This window comes from Pseudophryne corroboree, chromosome 4 (genome assembly GCF_028390025.1).
Source record: "Pseudophryne corroboree isolate aPseCor3 chromosome 4, aPseCor3.hap2, whole genome shotgun sequence".
Taxonomy (NCBI): domain Eukaryota; kingdom Metazoa; phylum Chordata; class Amphibia; order Anura; family Myobatrachidae; genus Pseudophryne; species Pseudophryne corroboree.
Genome location: NC_086447.1, coordinates 366390374 through 366412246, shown reverse-complemented (window position 1 = coordinate 366412246; position 21873 = coordinate 366390374).

Below are 21873 nucleotides of genomic sequence, written 5' to 3'. Positions count from 1 at the left end.
CCAATCTTTGTTTGTGGGTTCATGGGCATTACCCAGATCCTTAATAAACTTCTGACATCTGGCTAAATCTCTCCTGAGATCGGGGAATTCTGAAATGATTGATCGCAGTTCCGATCTGGTCCACGGGCAATACAATGCAGTATTCTTGATGGGTGTTACTCCCTGGCTATCGGTTCTCCCATTGGGAGTTGCTATTACCCAGACAGGATGTAACCCAACCACTCCATTCCTATTTGGCTCACCGTGGGGTGTTACTGTCTCTGCATAATGAACAGTCTCATACTTACCGGTGGCTATGATCTCACCCGTCCTTCCAGTGGAAGACACCGCCACTACTCTTACTTGTTGGGCTGTGCCCACCTGTGTTTCCTGCAAGGTGGCTGCCTGATAGAGGGATGAGGTTAGGCTGGATCCATCATCTTCTTCTGAGCTATGATCTTTGAGAGAACTTAAAACAGGGTACAATTTGCATGGGTTAAGGTTAATACAATTTATAAGTGCTTTCCTATCATTTTCTGATGTACTATTGGTTGTAGCAGCTTTCTCTCCATCGACATATGACGGTGGTGGTGTATTTGCATTCGCATTCCTGTTTGGTTTGGAACTTGCTGCATGAGCAAGTTCCTTTTGCATATCTCCCTCTTGTTGCCATATGTTTAAACAGTCGTTATGTCTGCTCCTTTGTTTCTTGGATTTGATCAGACATATCCTATTTCTAACATTTTGCAGCACCTCTGGTTCAAAACTACCAACCGTATCCATGCATCACAAAAAGCCTCCGTGTAGGGACCGTACTTCCTTCTCACAATATACCGAGCGCACCCTCTTGGTCTCTGCTCCTCAGCCTGAACCCTTTCTCCAGAACGCCCCTCGCGTGCCCATTTGGCTCCCATTGTGGGCTTTTTCACAACACACCTAAATGACCCACACGAGACGACGGTGAAAAGTCCTTACCGAGCACTTTTCATCCACTCCTGCCTCTGCTGGCCATTACTACGACTCACTCCGAATAGTGATAACCCTGTGTACCCAGCTTTAGGCTCCTACCAGACCCCTCAGCACTGGAATTTTTTTTCTTCTAGTGGAGGTTAAAAGTCTGTTGGAATGTTTTCCTGAGAGAATCAGCGAAAAATTCCTTTAGCGCTTTACACAAATCACATCTGCGTATGCTAACATAGCGCGTATGATAACGCAATTTGCGCAAAATCATGCAAATGGTATCACGTTGCACCGCGTATCACACTCACAGACACGCGGTCCAATCGCATGGCTTATAGATACTTGTTATCTATACGCTCTACGATTACGGGAGTCGAATTCACAAGCTGCGCTCCACAGCCGGAGCGTGACACCAACCCTTTGGTCAGTCTATAATCAATACAACACCTTCATAATCTATCTATCACGCTCCTCTGCACCTTTTTCCCTGTAAAAACACACACACTACGTGCTTCAATACTAATCAATACGTAAGGTTGCAATCCTTCACGCCACTGAGCCTCTGCTAACTCAGTGTCTCATCACCAACGAGATCCCGCTTTGTCTTGGTTCAATCCACTCACACTTTATTTCAACACCCCACACTTTTAGATTTTCTGTACAGAAAAAAAATCACTCCCTTTGGTTGATAGCCTGCTGGAGAATTGAAAGGAGCTTGATGCTTGATAACAGCTAAAAGCCCTCTTTTTGGACACTAATACTGATACTAGTAATTAGATGGTCCTAATTAGGGAATCCAACTAAATTTTGTCATACTGTGGAAATTACCTTATCTAAATGCCAAATCCTCCAAATTTAATCCAGATTTATATCTAGTATAATAATTGGTTTGATCAAAAGATCACTTTCTATAACCTCTTAAGAAGGAAACATCTCCTCAAAGTTTGAGAGCATTTTCAATAAGAGAAAAAAAATGTTGTTTAGTAAACACCCCTGAAGAAGTCGCTATAAGACGAAACGCGTTGACTGAAAGCATCTTTGTTCAGTTTATACATTTAAAATTAATAATAAACAATTGTATTCCTAATGATCAATATTACTTTGTACGGAAACAATTATAATTTTTATTGCAAATGTGATTTTGAACTACATTGTCTTAACAATAAAAACATGTGTTTTTTTAATATGGGTGTCTAAATGTGTAAAGTCATCCTCTCTTTATCTATATATATATATATATATATATATATATTCAGAAAAAGTATTATCATTAGACAAATAATTGCCTAATACGTTAAAGAAGTGCACTCCACAGAGATATCATTTGTATATATATATATATATATATATATATATATGTATATATAGTTTCCTGCTATTACAATTACATTATGAAATAAATATATATATATATATATATATATATAAAAACCATGGATTAGATGTGTTTAAACTATGTGTATGAGAATATAAATGTCATACATTTGATATATCATACATCAATGTTTGGTCTGTAATTTCAGCTTTTTTGTAGTTTTGAAAGGTATTAAGCAAACAAGGGTCTGGCTTATGTTTGTGTAGGTTATATTGTGTTCTTGTTTGTTCTGACCTCTAGTGTAACAATGACAGTCCAGTATCTATTGACTCAATATACAGCTCTAAAACAATTGGGGCAAACAATGGTATTTACACATTCCCTCAGTCCAAGGTCCATCTGCCATGGTCACAATGCCTGCTTAAACAAGACAGTCTGATACGTTTAAGACACTGTATTGTATTCCTGGAAGTATCACCTTTGAATGTGTATGTAAGAGAGGTTTGCTATTTTGTGACAATATGACATTTATTAACACATGCATCTTCTACCGTAATGCACACAGTAACTTGCTGGTGAAGTATGTATAGACTATGTGTAAATTATGCACTATATAGATAAAATATGAATATGGCTTTGTGGCTTTTCTATGCGAATGTGTATGCTACTGTATTTACTCATACCACGCGCTAATACGCAGGGCTTCGTGGGCCAATGTATGCAGCGTGCGGGTATGTGCACGCAAGGCAAGTACGCACCCGTACAGAGGCCACTCTGTGTGGTGTTTGCACGTGTTGAGTGTAAGTGTAATATTTTCGACTTTGACATCACCAATGTACGGCAGAGCTTCCAGGGCCTTCTTGGGGTCCGAATCCGCTTTCCAGGAACAGAGACACACTATGCAGCATGCTTTATTGGAAACAACGGAAGCTGTGGAGGCTAACAGAACAGAATCTAAAGCAGCTTCACCAATGTAATAGACTACATCCCTGATATTGGCAATTAGAGACAATTGTTTCCTGTGGAAACAGTTATAGGGTTATACAAGTGCAATGGAGTATTAGGTAAAGGCAAAAATACACACAATATATGAAAAATGCAGATTAATATACAATGTACTTAGCTGCCAATTTCCATTCAGTCAGAAAATATTTGGTTACAGCAATTCATAATCCAGGAACCCCTCCCTACCATGTAGGCTGGATACGTCAGATATCCCACTATGTCTGCAGTCAGTCTGGGTGTAAAAAGCTCCTGATCCACCCAAAGATCACATACTTATAGAGCTACTGACCAGCCTCAGATGTGGCAATACCATAAAAGGGCCTAAACCTAAAGCTCACATACTGATAGGTCATATAGCAACAGGATATATGATGCACAAAAGAATGTACAGTGATGTATGCAACATCCTGTTATCCACACTCACCAAAGTATTAAAAGTACAAAGGAACAATAAAACCACAAGATGGCAGTAGAGTCAATTGTCTCATATCACAGGTAGGTTTAGAAGTGACACTGTATTTAAAGTTGTCAGCCCAAGTTTCTTTGGCTTTATCCACCCAGGCTGTAGCCATACCTAGTCTGGCTGTAGTTCCTGTAAGGAAGTACAAAGATCGCATCCAGTTGTCTATCCGGTAGTTCCTTAAGAGACGACATAATCGGGATAGGAAGGATGGACCTTTTAATTAAATGTGTCAAATGAGCATCCACCATAGGCGGATTTTCCCATTTTGTACAATCAGCTTTGGGCAACTAGTAAAAGTAGCTGAGCCTTTTGGGAACAGTAAATTTCTTAGTAAGAGTTTTCCAAGCCTCATTCCAAGCTTCCGAGTAGTGATCCGAGTGCAGAAACTCAGCTACCACAACCTTCTGCCGTTTGCACAAAGGATCCTTAGTTATAGGGACATGTCTAGCATCTTCTAGTTGAAGTGAGAATTTAACAAAATTTAACGCAGCCACATTAGATTTGGAGTGTACCTCCTCATCCCCTGAGGGGGATTCTGCATCAGAAATATCAGTTTGATCTGCAGTAGCAGAGGATTCCTCAGAATCAGAGAGTAGCGTAGACTGTGAGGAAGGCGCAGTACGCTTAGTGGCAGTAGGTGCAGGCAATGTTACTTGGCCCTGTAAAATATGCCGAAATTCAGACAAAGTAAGCAGGCAAACTCTGTATATAGGTGGTCATTCCGAGTTGATCGCAGCCAGCAACTAGTACACGCCTATGGGGGAGTGTATTTTAGCTTAGCAGGGCTGCGATCGCTTGTGCAGCCCTGCTAAACTAAAAAAATTTCAAGCAGAAGTATACTAGGCCTGGACATACTTACCCTGTGCGATGGATCCAGCAATGATGGGCCCGGCTTTGACGTCACTCCTCCGCCCTCCGTTCTGCTGGACACGCCTGCGTTACACTCACCACTCCCCAAAAATGGCTCCAAATGGTCCGGATCCACCCTGTCACGCCTCCTTCCTGTCAATCTTCGTTGCCATCCACTCTGCGATCACTTCCATCTCAAGACACGATGTAACCCGGTAATCCCACTTCAGCCAATTGACGTCAGACACCCGCCCTGAAAACGGTCAGTTGCCACTCACAAACGCCTATCTTCCTGTCAGTCTCCTTGCGATCGGCTGTGCGAATGGATTCTTAGTTAGAACCAGTGCACAGCAATGATACGCTTTGTACCCGTACAACGCGCCTGCGCATTGCGGTGCATACGCATGCACAGTAGTTACCTGATCGCTGCGCAGCAAAAAATGCTAGCGAGCAAACAGATCTGAATTAGGCCCTTAGTTAATAATGATAAATCGGAAGCCCTACCAACTTCACATCCTAAAGCCATACATAGACCTTCTTCGCCTCAACTTCACTCTCACTTGGCGTACAATTTCTATTAAATATTTAGGAATCTACCTTACAAAGTCTTATCATTGTCTCTACAAAGCAAACTACCTCCCTCCCTGTTCAGAGCTATAGAATGAGACCTCTCTCACTGGCGGACTTTGTTCATCTCATGGATGAGTCGTATTACTGGAATTAAAATGAATGTTTTTCTCAAACGTCTTTACCTATTCCAGACTCTTCCTGTAGCAGTTCCCAGTCTTACTCTCCCTTCTCTTAAAGGGTACCACAGATGGTGGTCTCATTCTCCCATCGTTGTCTAGTTATTACCAAGACGCTAGGCTCAGCCAGCTGGTTGTCTGGCATTTTCCAAAAAGTGCCAAACACTGAGTTGATCTTGAATCTGAACTTAGTAAGGTTCCCTCAGCCTCTAACCTTCCTTGGCTGCCTCAGACATTTAGACCTCTCTCAATCATCCTCAGTACCCTCAATTGTACTTACACTTTTGGTTTGGGACTCTATTGATACTGTCAGGGCAGGTGGTGTTTGTGGATCCGTTGGACTCAGACCAACCGAAGGAGCAGATGCCCCTGAGTGCTGGAAACAAGGAGGACAAAGGTAATTCCTTTTCATATATTTATTGAGGACAACAGATATGAATGAGCCTGCAGGGATGCTGGGGCTAATTAGTTAAGGACTGGGAAACTGCTGGGAAGCGAGTCACTGAGTGATAGGAAGTCGAGGTTGTGTAACTGTAGGATGTTTGTAGGTTGATATAAGGACGAGACTGAAAAAATTGTGAAGACGAGTTAGTAGAATGATGCAATGGCAAGGTTGAAGAGCTGTAAAGGCTGGTTGCTAGAGGGTATGAAGGCGAGAATGAAGAACTGAGAAAATTATGCTGGATGATTTGAAGACGTGGATGAAGAACTGAGAAAACTGGATGCTGGATGATTTGAAGATGTGGATGAAGAACTGTGAAAACTGGATGCTGGATGATTTGAAGACGTGGATGAAGAACTGTGAAAACTGGGTGCTGTGTGATTAGAAGACGTGGATAAAGAACTGAGAAAATAGGATTTTAATACCTACCGGTAAATCCTTTTCTCTTAGTCCGCAGAGGATGCTATGGATGCTTCAAGAACCATGAGGTATAGACGGGATCCGCATGAAACATGGGCACTTTAAGACTTTAAATGGGTGTGAACTGGCTCCTCCCTCTATACCCCTCCTCCAGACTCCAGTTATAGGAACTGTGCCCAGGGAGACGGACATTTCAAGGAAAAGGATTTATTGTTAAACTAAGGGTGAGATACACACCAGCTCACACCCCAAACACGACGTACAACATGGCATTAGCAAAAGGTCCAGTCAACGGCATGAACAAAATCAGCAACAGGCTGCCCATAACTGAAACACAACCTTTGTGTGACACAAGCAATAACTAATTAAACAAGTACTGCAGATAGTGTCCGCACAGGGACGGGCGCCCGGCATCCTCTACGGACTAAGAGAAAAGGATTTACGGTAGGTATTAAAATCCTATTTTCTCATACGTCCTAGAGGATGCTGGGGATGCTTCAAGAACCATGGGGTTTATACCAAAGCTCCAGAACGGGCGGGACAGTGCGGATGACTCTGCAGCACCGATTGACCAAACAAGAGGTCCTCCTCAGCCAGGGTATTAAACTTGTAAAACTTCGCAAAGGTGTTTGATCCCGACCAAGTAGCAGCTCGGCAAAGCTGTAATGCCGAGACCCCTCGGGCAGCCGCCCAGGATGAGCCCACCTTTCTGGTAGAATGGGCCTTCACCGATTTCGGTAACGGCAATCCCGCCGTAGAATGAGCCTGCTGAATCGAATTACAGATCAGCGTGCAATAGTCTGCTTCAAAGCAGGAGCTCCAATCTTGTTGGGAGCCCACAGGTCAAACAGAGCCTCTGTTTTCCTAATCTGAGCCGTTCTGGCGACATAGATTTTCAAAGCTCTGACCACATCAAGAGACTTCGATTCCGCCAAGGCGTCAGTAGCCACTGGCACCACAATAGGCTAGTTTACGTAAAACGATGAAACCACTTTTGGCAGAAATTGTTGACGAGTTCTCAACTCCGCTCTATCTGCAGGAAGATTAAATAGGGGCTTTTGTGAGACAAAGCCGCCAATTCAGACACCCGTCTTGCGGATGCCAAGGCCAACAGCATGACTACATTCTAAGTAAGGAATTTCAACTCAACCTTACGTAAAAGTTCAAATCAATGAGATTGCAGGAACTGCAACACCACATTAAGATCCCATGGTGCCACTGGGGGCACAAAGGGAGATTGGATGTGCAGCATGCCTTTCACGAAGGTCTGAACTTCTGGAAGGGAGGCCAATTGTTTCTGAAAGAAAATTGATAAGGCCGAAATTTGTACTTTAATGGAGCCTAACTTTAGGCCCACATCCACACCTGCTTGCAAAAAATGGAGCAAACGCCCCAGTTGAAATTCTTCCGTAGGAGCCTTCTTGGATTCACACCAAGACACATATTTCCTCCAAATACGGTGGTAATGCTTCGCCGTTACTGCTTTTCTAGCCTGAAGTAGTGTGGGAATGACTTCACTGGGAATACCCTTTCGGGCTAGGATTTGGCGTTCAACCGCCATGCCGTCAAACGTAGCCGCGGTAAGTCTTGATACACGCACGGTCCTTGCTGTAACAGGTCCTCTCGTAGAGGAAGAGGCCAGGGATCTTCTATGAGTAATTCTTGAAGATCCGGATACCAGGCCCTCCTTGGCCAGTCTGGAACAATGAGTATCGCCTGAACCCTTGTTCTTCTTATGATCTTTATCACCTTTGGAATGAGTGGAAGCGGAGGGAACACGTAGACCGACTGAAACACCCACGGTGTCACCAGGGCATCCACCGCTATTGCTTGAGGGTCCCTCGACCTGGAACAATATCTCTGAAGTTTCTTGTTGAGGCGAGACGCCATCATGTCTATTTGAGGAATTCCCCACGACATGTCACTTCTGCAAAGACCTCTTGATGAAGACCCCACTCTCTTGGATGGAGATCGTGTCTGCTGAGGAAGTCTGCTTCCCAGTTGTCCACTCCTGAAATGAAGACTGCTGACAGAGCGCTTGCATGTTTCTCTGCCCAGCGAAGAACTTTTGTGGCCTCCGCCATCGCCACTCTGCTCTTTGTTCCACCCTGGCGGTTTATGTACGCCACTGCTGTTACATTGTCTCACTGAATCAAGACGGGCAGACCGCGAAGAAGATGTTCTGCTTGCAGAAGGCCGTTGTAAATGGCCCTTAATTCCAGAATGTTTATGTGCAGACAAGCTTCCTGGCTTGACCATTTTCCCTGGAAATTTTCCCCCTGTGTGACTGCTCCCCAGCCTCAGAGACTTGCATCTGTGGTCACCAGGATCCAATCCTGAATCCCGAACCTGCATCCCTCTAGGAGGTGAGAACTGTGCAGCCACCACAGGAGAGAGATTGTGGTCCTGGAAGATAGGATTATTTTCCCGTGCAGGTGAGACCCGGACCACTTGTCCAACAGGTCCCACTGAAATACCCTGGCATGGAACCTGTCAAAGTGAATAGCCTCGTAGGCCGCCACCATCTTCCCCAGCAACCGAGTGCATTGAAGAATCGACACTCTTGCCAGTTTCAGAATCTGTTTGACCATGTTCTGTATTTCCAGAGCCCTTTCCACCGGAAGAAAGACTCTCTGTAATTCTGTGTCCAGAATCATACCCAAGAATGACAGCCGTGTTGTCGGAACCAGCTGTGATTTTGGCAAGTTTAGGAGCCAACCATGTTGTTTCAGAATTGTCAGGAGATCGTCCAAGTACGGGATAATTGTGATTCCCTGCTTGCGCATCATTTCCGCCATAACCTTGGTGAAAATTCTCGGAGCCGTGGGCAGACCAAACAGCAACGTCTGAAATTGGTAATGACAATCCTGAACAGCAAACCTCAGATAAGCCTGATGTGGAGGATATATGGGGATGTGTAAGTAGGCATCCTTTATGTCGACCGACACCATAAAATTCCCCTCCTCCAGACTGGAGATCACTGCTCGGAGAGATTCCATCTTGAATTTGAATTTTTTTTTATAGAAATTGAGGGATTTTAGGTTCAGAATCGGTCTGACTGAGCCATCCGGCTTCGGGACCACGAACAGGCTCGAATAAAAGCCTACCCCCTGTTGTGACGGGGGTACTGTGACAATGACTTGATTTTGACACAGCTTTAGTATTGCAGGGCATACTACCTCCCTTTCTGGAAGAGAAGCTGGCAAGGCCGATTTGAAAAATCGGTGAGGGGCACGTCTTGAAACTCCAATTTGTACCCTTGGGCTACTATTTCCAATACCCAAGGATCCAGGGCCGAGCGAACCCAGACCTGACTGAAGAGTCGGAGACGAGCCCTCACCGGTGCGGACTCCCGCAGAGGAGCCTCAGTGTCATGCGGTGGATTTGGTAGAAGCCGGGGAGGACTTCTGCTCTTGGGAACTTGCCACAGCCTGTGACCTATTTCCCTTTCCTCTTCCTCTCGCAGCAAGGAAGGAGGACCCTCATCCTTTTTTGTATTTATTGGGCCGAAAGGACTGCATCTGATAGTGTGGCGTTTTCTTCTGTTGTGCAGGGACATAAGGTAGAAACGATGACTTACTCACGGTAGCCATAGATACCAGGTCAGCAAGGCCGTCACCAAACAAGACACCACCTTTATACGGCAGAGACTCCATAGCCTTCTTAGAGTCAGCATCAGCATTCCATTGATGAATCCACAATGCCCTCCTAGCCAAGACTGCCATGGCATTGGCCCTTGATCCCAAAAGGCCAATATCCCTCGCAGTTTCCTTTAGATAGGCTGCAGCGTCCCTGATATGACCCTGTGTCAAAAGAACGCTATCTCTGTCCAGGGAATCTATATCAGATGACAAGTTATCTGCCCACTTTTCAAATGCAATGGCAGGCCTGAGCAGCGCACCTGAAGCGACATAAATGGATTTTAGTGTATTTTCCTGCTTACGATCCGCAGGATCCTTTAGGGCTGCCGTGTCAGGAGATGGAAGCGCCACCTTTTTGGACAGACGCGATAGAGCTTTGTCCACCGTGGGGGTTGACTCCCACTTTTTCCTGTCCCCAGAGGGGAACGGATATGCCACCGAAATTCTCCTGGGAACCTGTAACTTCTTGTCAGGATTTTCCCAAGCTTTTTCAAAAAGAGCGTTCAGTTCATGAGAGAGAGGAAACGTCACCTCAGGTTTCTTTCCCTTAAACATACAGACCCTAGTATCAGGAACAGCAGGGTCTTCCGTGATATGTAATACGTTTTTTATCGCCACAATCATGTACTGAATGCTCTTAGCCAGTTTAGGATTCAATCTGGCATCACTATAGTCGACACTGGAATCAGAGTCCGTGTCGGTATCTGTATCCGCTATCTGGGTAAATTAACGCTTCTGTGACCCCGAGGGGGTCTGAACTTGTGATAATGCATTCTCCATGGATTTTCTCCATGTCTGGTTCTGAGACTCAGATTTATCTAATCTCTTATTTAATTGAGCCACATTTGCATTCAAAACACTCAAAACATTAACGCAATCAGCCGTCGGCGGTGCCGACACGGTCACTCCCACAGTCTTTTCTGTCCCCACTCCAGCCTCCTCCTGGGAAGAGCATTCAGCCTCAGACATGTCGACACACGCTTACCGACACCCACGACCACACTGGGCTATAGGGGACAGACCCACAGTAAAGCCTGTCAGAGAAACACAGAGGGAGTTTGCCAGCTCACAACCCAGCGCCTATCCCGGTACTGAAACTTACACACAATGCCTCAGACCTGTTAGCGCTTTTATAATTATTAAAACAGCACCAAATTTACTGTGCCCCCCCCCCCCCCCCCCCCGTTTTGCACCCTGTTACTTGGACAGTAGTGTAGGAGGCCAGGACAAGCGTTTCTAAAGCTCTGTGAAGAGGAAATGGCGCTGATTAGAGCTGTAAGGGCTAAGCCACGCCCCCTTAATGGCGCGCTTCAGTCCCGTTAATTTTCAAATTCTTTATACTGGCGGGGGTCTGGATATAGTGCCAAAGCACTGTATTCCTCTTTTGCCAGGTATTTATGAGGAATTATGCTGCCCAGGGCACCCCCCCCCCCTGCACCCTGTAGTGCCACTGTGTGTGTGGGAGCATGGCGCGCAGCGCGGCTGCTGCGCGGGACCTCAAAGACACTGAAGTCTTCTGCCGTCACTGAAGTCTTCTGATCTTCTTTTACTCACCCGTCTTCTGACTTCTGGCTCTGCAAGGGGGGTGACGGTGCGGCTCCGGGAACGAGCATGTAGACGTACCTAGCGATCAGACCCTCTGGAGCTAATGGTGTCCAGTAGCCTAAGAAGCAGAGCCTTGAAACGCACAGAAGTAGGTCTGCTTCTCTCCCCTCAGTCCCACGATGCAGGGAGCCTGTTGCCAGCAGGTCTCCCTGAAAATAATAAACCTAACAAAGACTTTTTTAGAGAAACTCAGTAGAGCTACCCTGTGTGTGACTAGTCTCCCTGGGCACAGAATCTAACTGGAGTCTGGAGGAGGGGCATAGACGGAGGAGCCAGTTCACACCCATTTAAAGTCTTAAAGTGCCCATGTCTCCTGCGGATCCCGTCTATATCCCATGGTTCTTGAAGCATCCCCAGCATCCCCAGCATCCTCTAGGACATATGAGAAAACTGGATTCTGGATGATTTGTAGACATGGCTGAAGAACTGTGAAAACTGGATGCTGGATGATTTGAAGAAGTGGATGAAGAACTGTGAAAACTGGACACTGGGGATCCTGCGGAATCCGAAGGCACCGGTGGGAGAAGGGGCAACCATGACCACACACGGAAGTGCTGGCAGGCGTTGTACGGCGAGAGTCGTCAGAGGACTCGGAGAGCCAGATGGGACCAATTAACCAGAGATACACAGAACACTGTTGGTGTCCCCCAAGGCTCTGTTCTTGGTCCTCTCCTTTCCTCTCTCTATACGTCCTCTTTAGGTGAACTCATTAGTTCTTTTAACTTCCAATACCACCTCTATGCTGATGACACTCAAATCTACCTCTCCTCCCCTGATCTCTCCCCCGCTCTCCTCACTCGTACCTCCAACTGTCTTTCTGCTTTCTCTTCCTGGATGTCCCAGCGCTTTCTTAAACTCAACATGTCTAAGACTGAGTTGATCATCTTCCCACCCTCCCGCACAATCTCACCTCCCACAATCTCATTATCCATTGATGGCATGACTATCTCCTATAGCCCCCAAGTACGCTGTCTTGGTGTAATCCTTGACTCCTCCCTCTCCTTCAAACCACACATTCAGCACTTCTCACAAACCTGTCATTTTCATCTCAAAAACATTTCCATGATCAGACCTTTTCTCAACTAGGATGCCACTAAGACCATTATTCACTCACTGATTATTTCCAGACTGGAATACTGTAATCTCCTCCTAACTGGCCTCCCTGACAATTACCTCTCTCCACTCCAATCTATCCTCAATGCTGCTGCCTGGCTCATATTCCTCACCAAATGCACTACATCCACCTCCCCTCTCCTACAAGCCCTTTACTGGCATCCCTTCCCTTTCAGAATCCAATTCAAACTTCTCACACTCACTTACAAAGCCCTCACCCACTCCTCTCCCATTTACATCTCTGACCTAATCTCCCTTTACTCTCCCACCTGCCCTCTTCGCTCTGCTAATGCACGCCGACTCTCCTGTGTTCTGATTACTTCCACTCCTATCTCCAAGATTTTCCCCGTGCTGCTCCCTTTCTCTGGAATTCTTTACTTCTCCCCCTCAGACTCTCCACCTCTCTACAAAACTTCAAACGGGCTCTTAAGACCCACTTCTTTACCAAACCCAGCCAAATCTCACCCTAACCCTCTGTTCCACGCTCTCTATGTACCCCATCTGTGTCACCCCTGTCTGTCTACCCCTCCCCTTAGAATGTAAGCTCTCACGAGTAGGGCCCTCTTCCCTCATGTACTTATCCTTTTCTTACTATAATAATCATCAACTGCCCAAATCCTGCAGTTTTTTGGCCACCTTGGAATTTATCGCTATGTTTTTACTGGTGTAGTTATGCTTAGTTACCCTGTACTTGTCCTATTTTGTCTTCAACTGTAAGTCACTGTTATCCTGTTTTGATTATGTACATATGTACTCTGTAATTGGGTGCTGCAGAACCCTTGTGGCGCCATATAAATAAAGGATAATAATAATAATAATAATAAAGCTGCGGGAGCACAGAGCTGAGGCACAGAGTAACTACAACAAAGCACTAGCACAGGATGCAAAAATCCCAGCATACTTATAGGCAGCATGGGATCAACATTGGTGTCTACTGCAGACACACAGTGAACCTTGGCCACTAGGTACTCCCTTCTGCCTCCCGGAAGCAGTCACTCCCTCCGCCGACCGCGCCACACTCCCTGCAGCCCGCGCCGCAGTCAGCCGACCGGACCCGGACGGACCTCAGGACCCGCCGCTGCAGCGATAATTGAAGAGAATTGGGTCCCCTCTCTCCCAAAGCGGAGACGCCCACTCCAACGCTTGACCAGTGAGGAGAGAAATGATATTTGCGATCTTGGTGCGAGCCGATGGAAAATTAGCCGGCTGGAGCTCAAACAGGATTTCACACTGTTTAAGGAATCCTCTACAAAGTTTTGGAGAGCCATCGAACTTGCTAGGTGGTGGTAGCTGCAGTCGAGATGTTGAGACTGTCGCCGGATAAATCACTGCAGAGGAAGAAACTACTGGAGCCGGGGACTAAGGGGCCCTAATGGCCGCGTGAAGAGCCTCTAACCGATCTGACATAGTTTGCATTAATTGCACAATTTTCGACTGAGTGGACTCCTGAATCTCCAAGCGTGAGAGAATGTGGGCCGTAGAATCGCCCCTGAAGGCCTGATCGCCTGTCGGATCCATGGGACCAGTGCTTACTGTATGGGCAGGTGGTGTTTGTGGATCCGTTGGACTCAGACCAACCGAAGGAGCAGATGCCCCTGAGTGCTGGAAACAAGGAGGACGAAGGTAATTCCTTGTCATATATTTATTGAGGACAACAGATATGAATGAGACTGCAGGGCACCTGGGCTAATTAGTTCAGGACTGGGAAACTGCTGGGAAGCAAGTCACTGAGTGATAGGAAGTCGAGGTTGTGTAACTGTAGGATGTTCGCAGGTTGATGTACGGACGAGACTGAAGAATTGTGAAGACAAGTTAGTAGAATGATGCGATGGCAAGGTTGAAGAGCTGTGAAGGCTGGTTGCTGGAGGGTATGAAGGCGAGGATGAAGAACTGAGAAAACTGGGTGCTGGATGATTTGAAGACGTGGATGAAGAACTGAGAAAATTGGATGCTGGATGATTTGAAGACGTGGATGAAGAAACTGAGAAAACTGGATGCTGGCTGATTTGAAGAAGTGGATGAAGAACTGTGAAAACTGGATGCTGGATGATTTGAAGACGTGGATGAAGTACTGTGAAAACTGGATGATGGATGATTTGAAGACGTGGATGAAGAACTGTGAAAACTGGACACTGGCGAACTACCACGGGGATTCTGCGGAATCCGAAGGCACCGGTGGGAGAGCGGGCGACCGCGACCGCACACGGAAGTGTTGGCGGGCGTTATGCAGTGAGAGTCGGCAGAGGACTCGGAGAGCCAGACGGGACCAATTAACCGGAGATACACAGAACAAGCTGCGGGAGCACAGAGCTGAGGCACAGAGTAACTACAACAAAGCACTGGCACAGGATGCAAAAATCCCAGTCTACTTATAGAAAGCAGGGGATCAGGATTGGCTGTCACTCACCCATCACGCTCATTGGTGCTGCACTTTGGTCTACAACATGGCCGCCCCCATACTGCAGACACACATGGAACCTTGGCCACTAGGTCCTCCCTCCTGCCTCCCGGAAGCAGTCACTCCCATAGCCGACCGCATCGCACTCACGCATCCCAGCGCCACAGCCAGCCGACCAGACGGACCTCAGGACCCGACGCTGCAGCGGTAAGTTCTGCGGCTTGACAGATACTAAGTTTGCTTTGTCTACTCACCCATTGCCTCAAACACCTATATGGTTTCACCCCTCTTTTTCCCCCCGAGGCACTCTCCTCACATGGCCTACTTGGTCAGTGGTTGGCATTAGCCACTTTCATAACATTCTGAGGAGATTCGATCCACAATCTTTCTCGGAACTCTGGGAGAAGCACTTTCTACCACAGTCCTGCATCTATCAATAGCTCCAGATTTGTCATTTTATTTCTTTACAGTATGTCTTTATTTTCCAGACTCTCTACGTAATCCCATGGCTATGGAGCATCTTTGTATCTACAGGCCTCTGGATAAGGGCTTTAAATCTTAAAATTTACCATTCTGTCTTAGTCCAGGACAACCCACTCCTTGAGACCCATGAACGCTGTTGGGAATCAGACTTAGGCACCTCTCTGAGTGAACACACATGGGACGCAATTTGCCTTAATATGTCAACATTTTCTATTAGTATTTTCATAAAAGAGAACTCTTATAAGGTATACACTCTTGTCCCTGAGTGTTTACATCAAATTTATCCTGATACCTCTAACCTCTGATGGAGACAATACGGACAAATCGGTTCTCCTTTTCATGTCTGGTGGACTTGTCCACATATTGCCTCCTTCTGGTTGATAGTCCAATCTCTTATTTCTTCATTGGTCCCCCTGGAAACTCCCCTTACCCTAGCCTCATTGCTTCTGTGTGCTCCAGTCTGCCAATTATCCAAACATGAGAATAAATTGGTCCTACATATCTCTTATGCTGCTAAATACAAAATTGCTAGAACATGGAAATAATCACACCCTTATCCCGCCAAAAGCTTCTCAACCGCATTTTGATTTGTGGCCAAAATGGAGTATATAATGGATGCTCCAAAACAACCCAGTGGACAAGTTTCATGTATAGAGCTCAGGCTGTAAGCTCCCCCTCCCCCGTCCCTGCCCTTACTAAACTGCGTTCCCTCTGTTCCTGCTAATATTTACCTCTGATCCTCTTCAATTTTTTCTAATTTCTATGTCTTCCTCTTTTCTTTTTCCTTCTCTTCCCCAGCTTGCCTCCCCTCTGCCCATGTTAGAAATATTTTCTTTTCTTTTACTTTAGTCTATTAATTTCTCTTTTTCACTTTTTTGGTTAATACCAAACACATTTTTTGTCCTATTCCCCTTGTCTTCGAACCCGATTATTTTTTTTAGCCCAATTGCTAACTAAATTCCTGCTGCGATCAACTTGGAATTACCCCCATTATTTTACAGATTGACACACATTGCAATCCTCTGATTTTTGCTTCTCCCTATTTTCTTTGTAATCTTCCCCTTTTACTCACTGCCCCTACCCTAATTCCCTTTATGTTTTTCTTTGTTTTAGTCTTACTTTTGTAAAATCCTTTACGGTTAATAAGCTGTTACGTGTTACATTTTGCCATCTAATCTTTTTTGGTGATGTATATTTTGTTATTTCTGTCTGATAGATTTTGCTTTCTTAAATAAAATGATAAGATGAAAAATACCGCCTACTGTCATGTATGCAGATGTGCCTGTGCCTATAAAAAGACCTATAAAAGTGGTCTATAAATAAAGTTCTATAAAAGAAAGATCTATAAAAGAAAGGTCTATAAAAAAGGCATAATTTTTATCTTAAATCATACTTGCCAGATCTCCTCGATAGTCAGGGAGACTCCACTTTAAATAGTAGCAATCTCCCTGACTCCCTGAATAGTGTCGCAATCTCCCTTATTGTACCTTACCCCCATTATGTGGCTGTTCTACTCTTGGGAAAAAAAAGAATTCCATGAAATATATGCATTAAAATTAAAATCATTGCCATTTACCTGCATTGGTTATAAAGACACAATAAGCACTATGACGACATGCAAATTTATTTCTCTTACGTCCTAGAGAATGCTGGGGTCCACATTTGTACCATGGGGTATAGGTTGGTCCACTAGGAGCCATTGGCACTTTAAGAGATTGAGAGTGTGGGCTGGCTCCTCCCTCTATACCCCTCCTACCATGCTCAGTTTAGAATATGTGCCCGGAGGAGCTGGTCACAACTAGGGGAGCTCCTAGAGCTTCTTTAGTTTTATTTTTTTCTAAGAGTTATTTAGGCACAGGGAGGCTGCTGGCAACAGCCTCCCTGCTTCGTGGGACTAAGGGGGGGGGGGGGGGTAGTGTCTACCCTAAGGGGTCTGAGCCACTATCTCCGGTGACAGGACACTGAGCTCCTGAGGGTGATGATCGCTAGCCGCCCCAGGTGACCGCTCACTCCCGCAGCATGCCGCCACCCCCTTACAGAGCCAGAAGATTCTGGTGGCGAGTGAGTCACCGGCCCCCCTGGCAAGCAGGGAGCCGGTGTGAAGATGGTGGCAACAGGGTGGGAGCGCAGTATTAACTGCGCTCCAGAGGCTCATCGGTACATAGTGCGGCACTGTGAGGGGTGCTCTGAGCAAGCGCCTATACCGTACACTGGTCACAAGCCTGTCAGGGACCTCGGTTACACTGCCAGCAACAATCCTCAGGCCAGTATAAAAAACTGTAGAGCGGGAAGCAGCGCCTTGTTAAGGGGGCGGAGCTTCTCATCAGAGCGGACCCAGCAGCGTTCAGCGCCATTTTCCTACCTGCAGACCCTCTACAGAGATGCTGACAGGGAGAGCTGTCCCTCCAAGCAACTCCAGCTATCCTGTGCGGTACCAGGGGGTTGTAGAAGGGGGTACACAGTAAGCGCCAGGTAGTGGTATTATACCTACCTAGGAAAGCGCTGTGTGTGGGTTGGCTCCAATCTTTGTGTTTCTCTGTGGCATACTTGGAGGGAAACTGTGTCTGACATTTCCGTGTGTGTGTGTGTGTGTGTGTGTGTGTGTGGGTGTTTGTTGTCTCACATAGCCATGTCTAGGGCATCTGTGTCTTATGCTGCAGAGGACATTTCCTCTCAGGAGGAAATCCTAAGTGGTTAACCTCTATTAAGGGTATGATCTCTCAGATCTCTACTAGGGTAGCTCATACTGAGACTGAAACTCAGGTTTTAAAGAAATCTATGGCAGTTTGGTCAGGTTCTGTCCCTATTCCTTCAAAATCCCCTAGCATATACCCACAGAAACGTGCACTTGCCCAGATTATGCAAGATGACATGGATACTGACTCCGACACCGCAGACGGTGAAGGGGATGTGCTGAGGGGGGCGGCATCCCTTACAAAAGTGGTGCAGCTAATGATTGAGGCCCTTAGAGATGTGTTAAATATTACTGACACAACACCTGAGCAGGTTGAGGAGGCTTACTTCACATACAATAAGAAAGCCTAGCTAACCTTCCCTACGCCTAAAGAATTAAACGCTTTATTTGAAAAATCCTGGGAAAACACGGAGAAAAAATTCCAGATCCCAAAAAGGGTTCTGGTTGCTTTTCCCTTCCCTGAGGAAGATAGGAAAAAAATGGGAAAACCCACCCATAGTTGATGCGTCTGTTTCCAGACTGTCGAAAAAGGTGGTTTTACCTGTCCCTGGATCTACCGCGTTAAAAGAACCGGCGGATCGTAAGATTGACACTACGCTCAAATCCATATACACTGCTTCAGGGGAGGCGTTGAGGCCTACTATTGCCTGCCCATGGATCTCTAAAGCTATAGTAAAGTGGTCAGGCACATTACTAGAGGATTTGGATTCACTAGATAGAAGTGACATTGAATTATTTTTACGTAACATACAGTATTCTGCGGGATTCATGGTGGAATCCATGAAGGACCTGGGTACGCCGACTGCAAGAATATCTTCCATGTCTGTCTCAGCTCGCAGGGGACTCTGGCTACGCCAATGGTCAGCAGACGCGGAATCCAGGAGAAGTGTGGAGAACCTACCCTACACAGGTCAGGCTCTATTTGGGGAAGAATTGGATGCGTGGATTTCAACGGCAACCGCGGGTAAGTCACCTTTTCTTCCTTCAGCTACTCCTCCTACGAAGAAACCTTTTTCTTCATCCGCATTGCAGTCCTTTCGGACCGCTAAGACAAAAAGTCCAAACCTCCTACCACCTTCTTTAGAAGTGGGCAGGCAAAATCCAAAAATCCTGCACCCTCAGGCTCCCAGGACCAGAAGCCAGCTTCTGGTACCTCAAAATCCTCAGCATGATGGTGGACCACGCAGCCTGGAGGATGGGCTGGTGGGGGCGAGACTCAGACATTTCAGCCACGTCTGGGTGTCGTCCGGCCTGGATCCCTGGGTACAGGATATTGGCCCTCATTCCGAGTTGTTCGCTCGCAAGCGGATTTTAGCAGATTTGCTCATGCTAAGCCGCCGCCTACTGGGAGTGAATCTTAGCATCTTAAAAATGCGAACGATGTATTCGCAATATTGCGATTACACACCTCGTAGCAGTTTCTGAGTAGCTCCAGACTTACTCGACATCTGCGATCAGTTCAGTGCTTGTCGTTCCTGGTTTGACGTCACAAACACACCCAGCGTTCGCCCAGACACTCCTCCGTTCCTCCGGCCACTCCTGCGTTTTTTCCGGAAACGGTAGCGTTTTTTCCCACACGCCCATAAAACGGCCTGTTTCCGCCCAGTAACACCCATTTCCTGTCAATCACATTACGATCGCCTGAAAGATGAAAAAGCCGTGAGTAAAATTACTAAGTGCATAGCAAATTTACTTGGCGCAGTCGCAGTGCGGACATTGCGCATGCGCATTAAGCGGAAAATCGCTGCGATGCGAAGATTTTTACCTAGCGAACAACTCGGAATGAGGGCCATTGTGTCCCAAGGGTACAGACTGGAGTTTCAAGAAACCCCACCTCACCGATTCTTCAAATCAGGCTTGCAAGCTTTACTGACAGACAGAACTGTCTAACTGGAAGCTATCCAGAAATTGGAAAGGTCAGAGGTCATTGTCCCAGTTCCACCTCATATGCACAACGTGGGTTACTATTCAAACCTTTTTGTGGTACCGAAACCGGATGGTTCGGTCAGACCAATTTTGAACTTGAAATCGTTAAACCCTTATCTAAGGGAGTTCAAATTCAAAATGGAGTCTCTAAAAGCGGTAATCTCAGGTCTGGAGGAGGGGGAGTTTCTGGTATTCTTAATATCAAGGATGCGTATCTCCACATTCCAATTTGGCCTCTGCACCAGGCTTATCTCAGATTTGCACTATTAGTCATTATCAGTTTCAGGTACTGCCATTCGGTCTCTCCATTGCACCGAGGGTGTTCACCAAGGTGATGGCAGAGATGATGGTTCTCCGCAGACGGGGAGTGAACATAATTCCATACCTGGATGATCTGCTGATAAAGGCGTCATCCAGGGAGAAGCATTTACAGTCCATTGCTCTCACGACTCATCTGCTCTGGGTCCATGGTTGAATACTGAACCTTCCGAAGTCACATTTGGAGCTAACAAGGAGATTGTCTTTCCTGGGGATAATCCTTGACACGGAAGAGCAGAGGGTGTTTCTACTGGTGGAGAAAGCATTGGTAAATACAATCAATGGTCCGGGATGTCCTGAAGCCAGCCCGGGTATCGATTAATCAGTGCATTTGTCTTCTGGGGAAGATGGTTGCCTCTTACGAGGCTTTGCAGTTCGAAAGGTTTTATGCTCAATCCTTCCAATTGGATCTCCTAGACACATATGCACCTGAAGATACGTCTGTTGCCGAAAGCAAGGATTTCACCACGCCAGATCTTAGCTCGGAAGGGCATTCCGAACAAGGTTATTCCTACCCTGATACAGGCTAGGAAAGGAGTAACGTATAAATATTACCATCGCATTTGGAAAAAGTATCTATTTTGGTGTGAGTCCAAGAAGTTTCCTATGGTGGCGTTTCAACTGAGAAGTTTTTGCCTCTTCCTGCAAGCAGGTGTGGATATGGGCCTGCGGTTGGGATCCGTAAAGGTCTAAATTTCGGCCCTTTCCATTTTCTTCCAGAATCAGTTGGCTTCCCTCCCTGAGGTTCAGACTTTTTTGAAAGGGGCTCTGCACATCCAGCCTCCCTTTGTGCCACCTACGGCGCCTTGGGATCTTAACGTGGTTTTACAGTTCCTCCAATCGGATTGGTTCGAACCTCTACCGGAGGTTGAGGTCAAGTTTCTCATGTGGAAGGCTGTCACTTTGTTGTCCTTAGCTTCTGCTAGGCGTGTGCCGGAGTTGGGGGCTTTGTCTTGTAAAAGCCCCTACTTGATCTTTCAAGAAGATAGAGTTGAGCTCCGGACACGTCAGCAGTTACTTCCGAAGGTTGTGTCAGTATTTCATATCAACCAAACTATAGTAGTGCCAGTTGCTACTGACTCCTCATTTTCATCGAAGTCCTTGGATGTTGTAAGGGCTCTGAAAATCTATGTTTTAGAGGACTGCTCATCACCGAAAATCGGACTCTTTGTTTGTCCGGTATGATCTCAAGAAAATTGGGTGTTCTGGTTCTAAGCAGACTATCTCTTGCTGGATCAGGTTCACTATCCAGCATGCGTATTCTACGGCATGATTGCCGTGTCCTACATCTGTTAAGGGCCACTCTACTCGTAAGGTGGGTTCTTCCTGGGCAGCTGCCCAGGATGTCTCGGCTTTACAGCTTTGCCGAGCGGCTACCTGGTCTGGGTCGTACACGTTTGCTAAGTTCTACAAGTTTGATACTTTGGCCTCTGAGGACCTAAAGTTTGGTCAATCAGTTCTGCAGGAGCCTCCAGTTTTGGGAGCTTTTGTGCATCACCATGGTACTAATGTGGA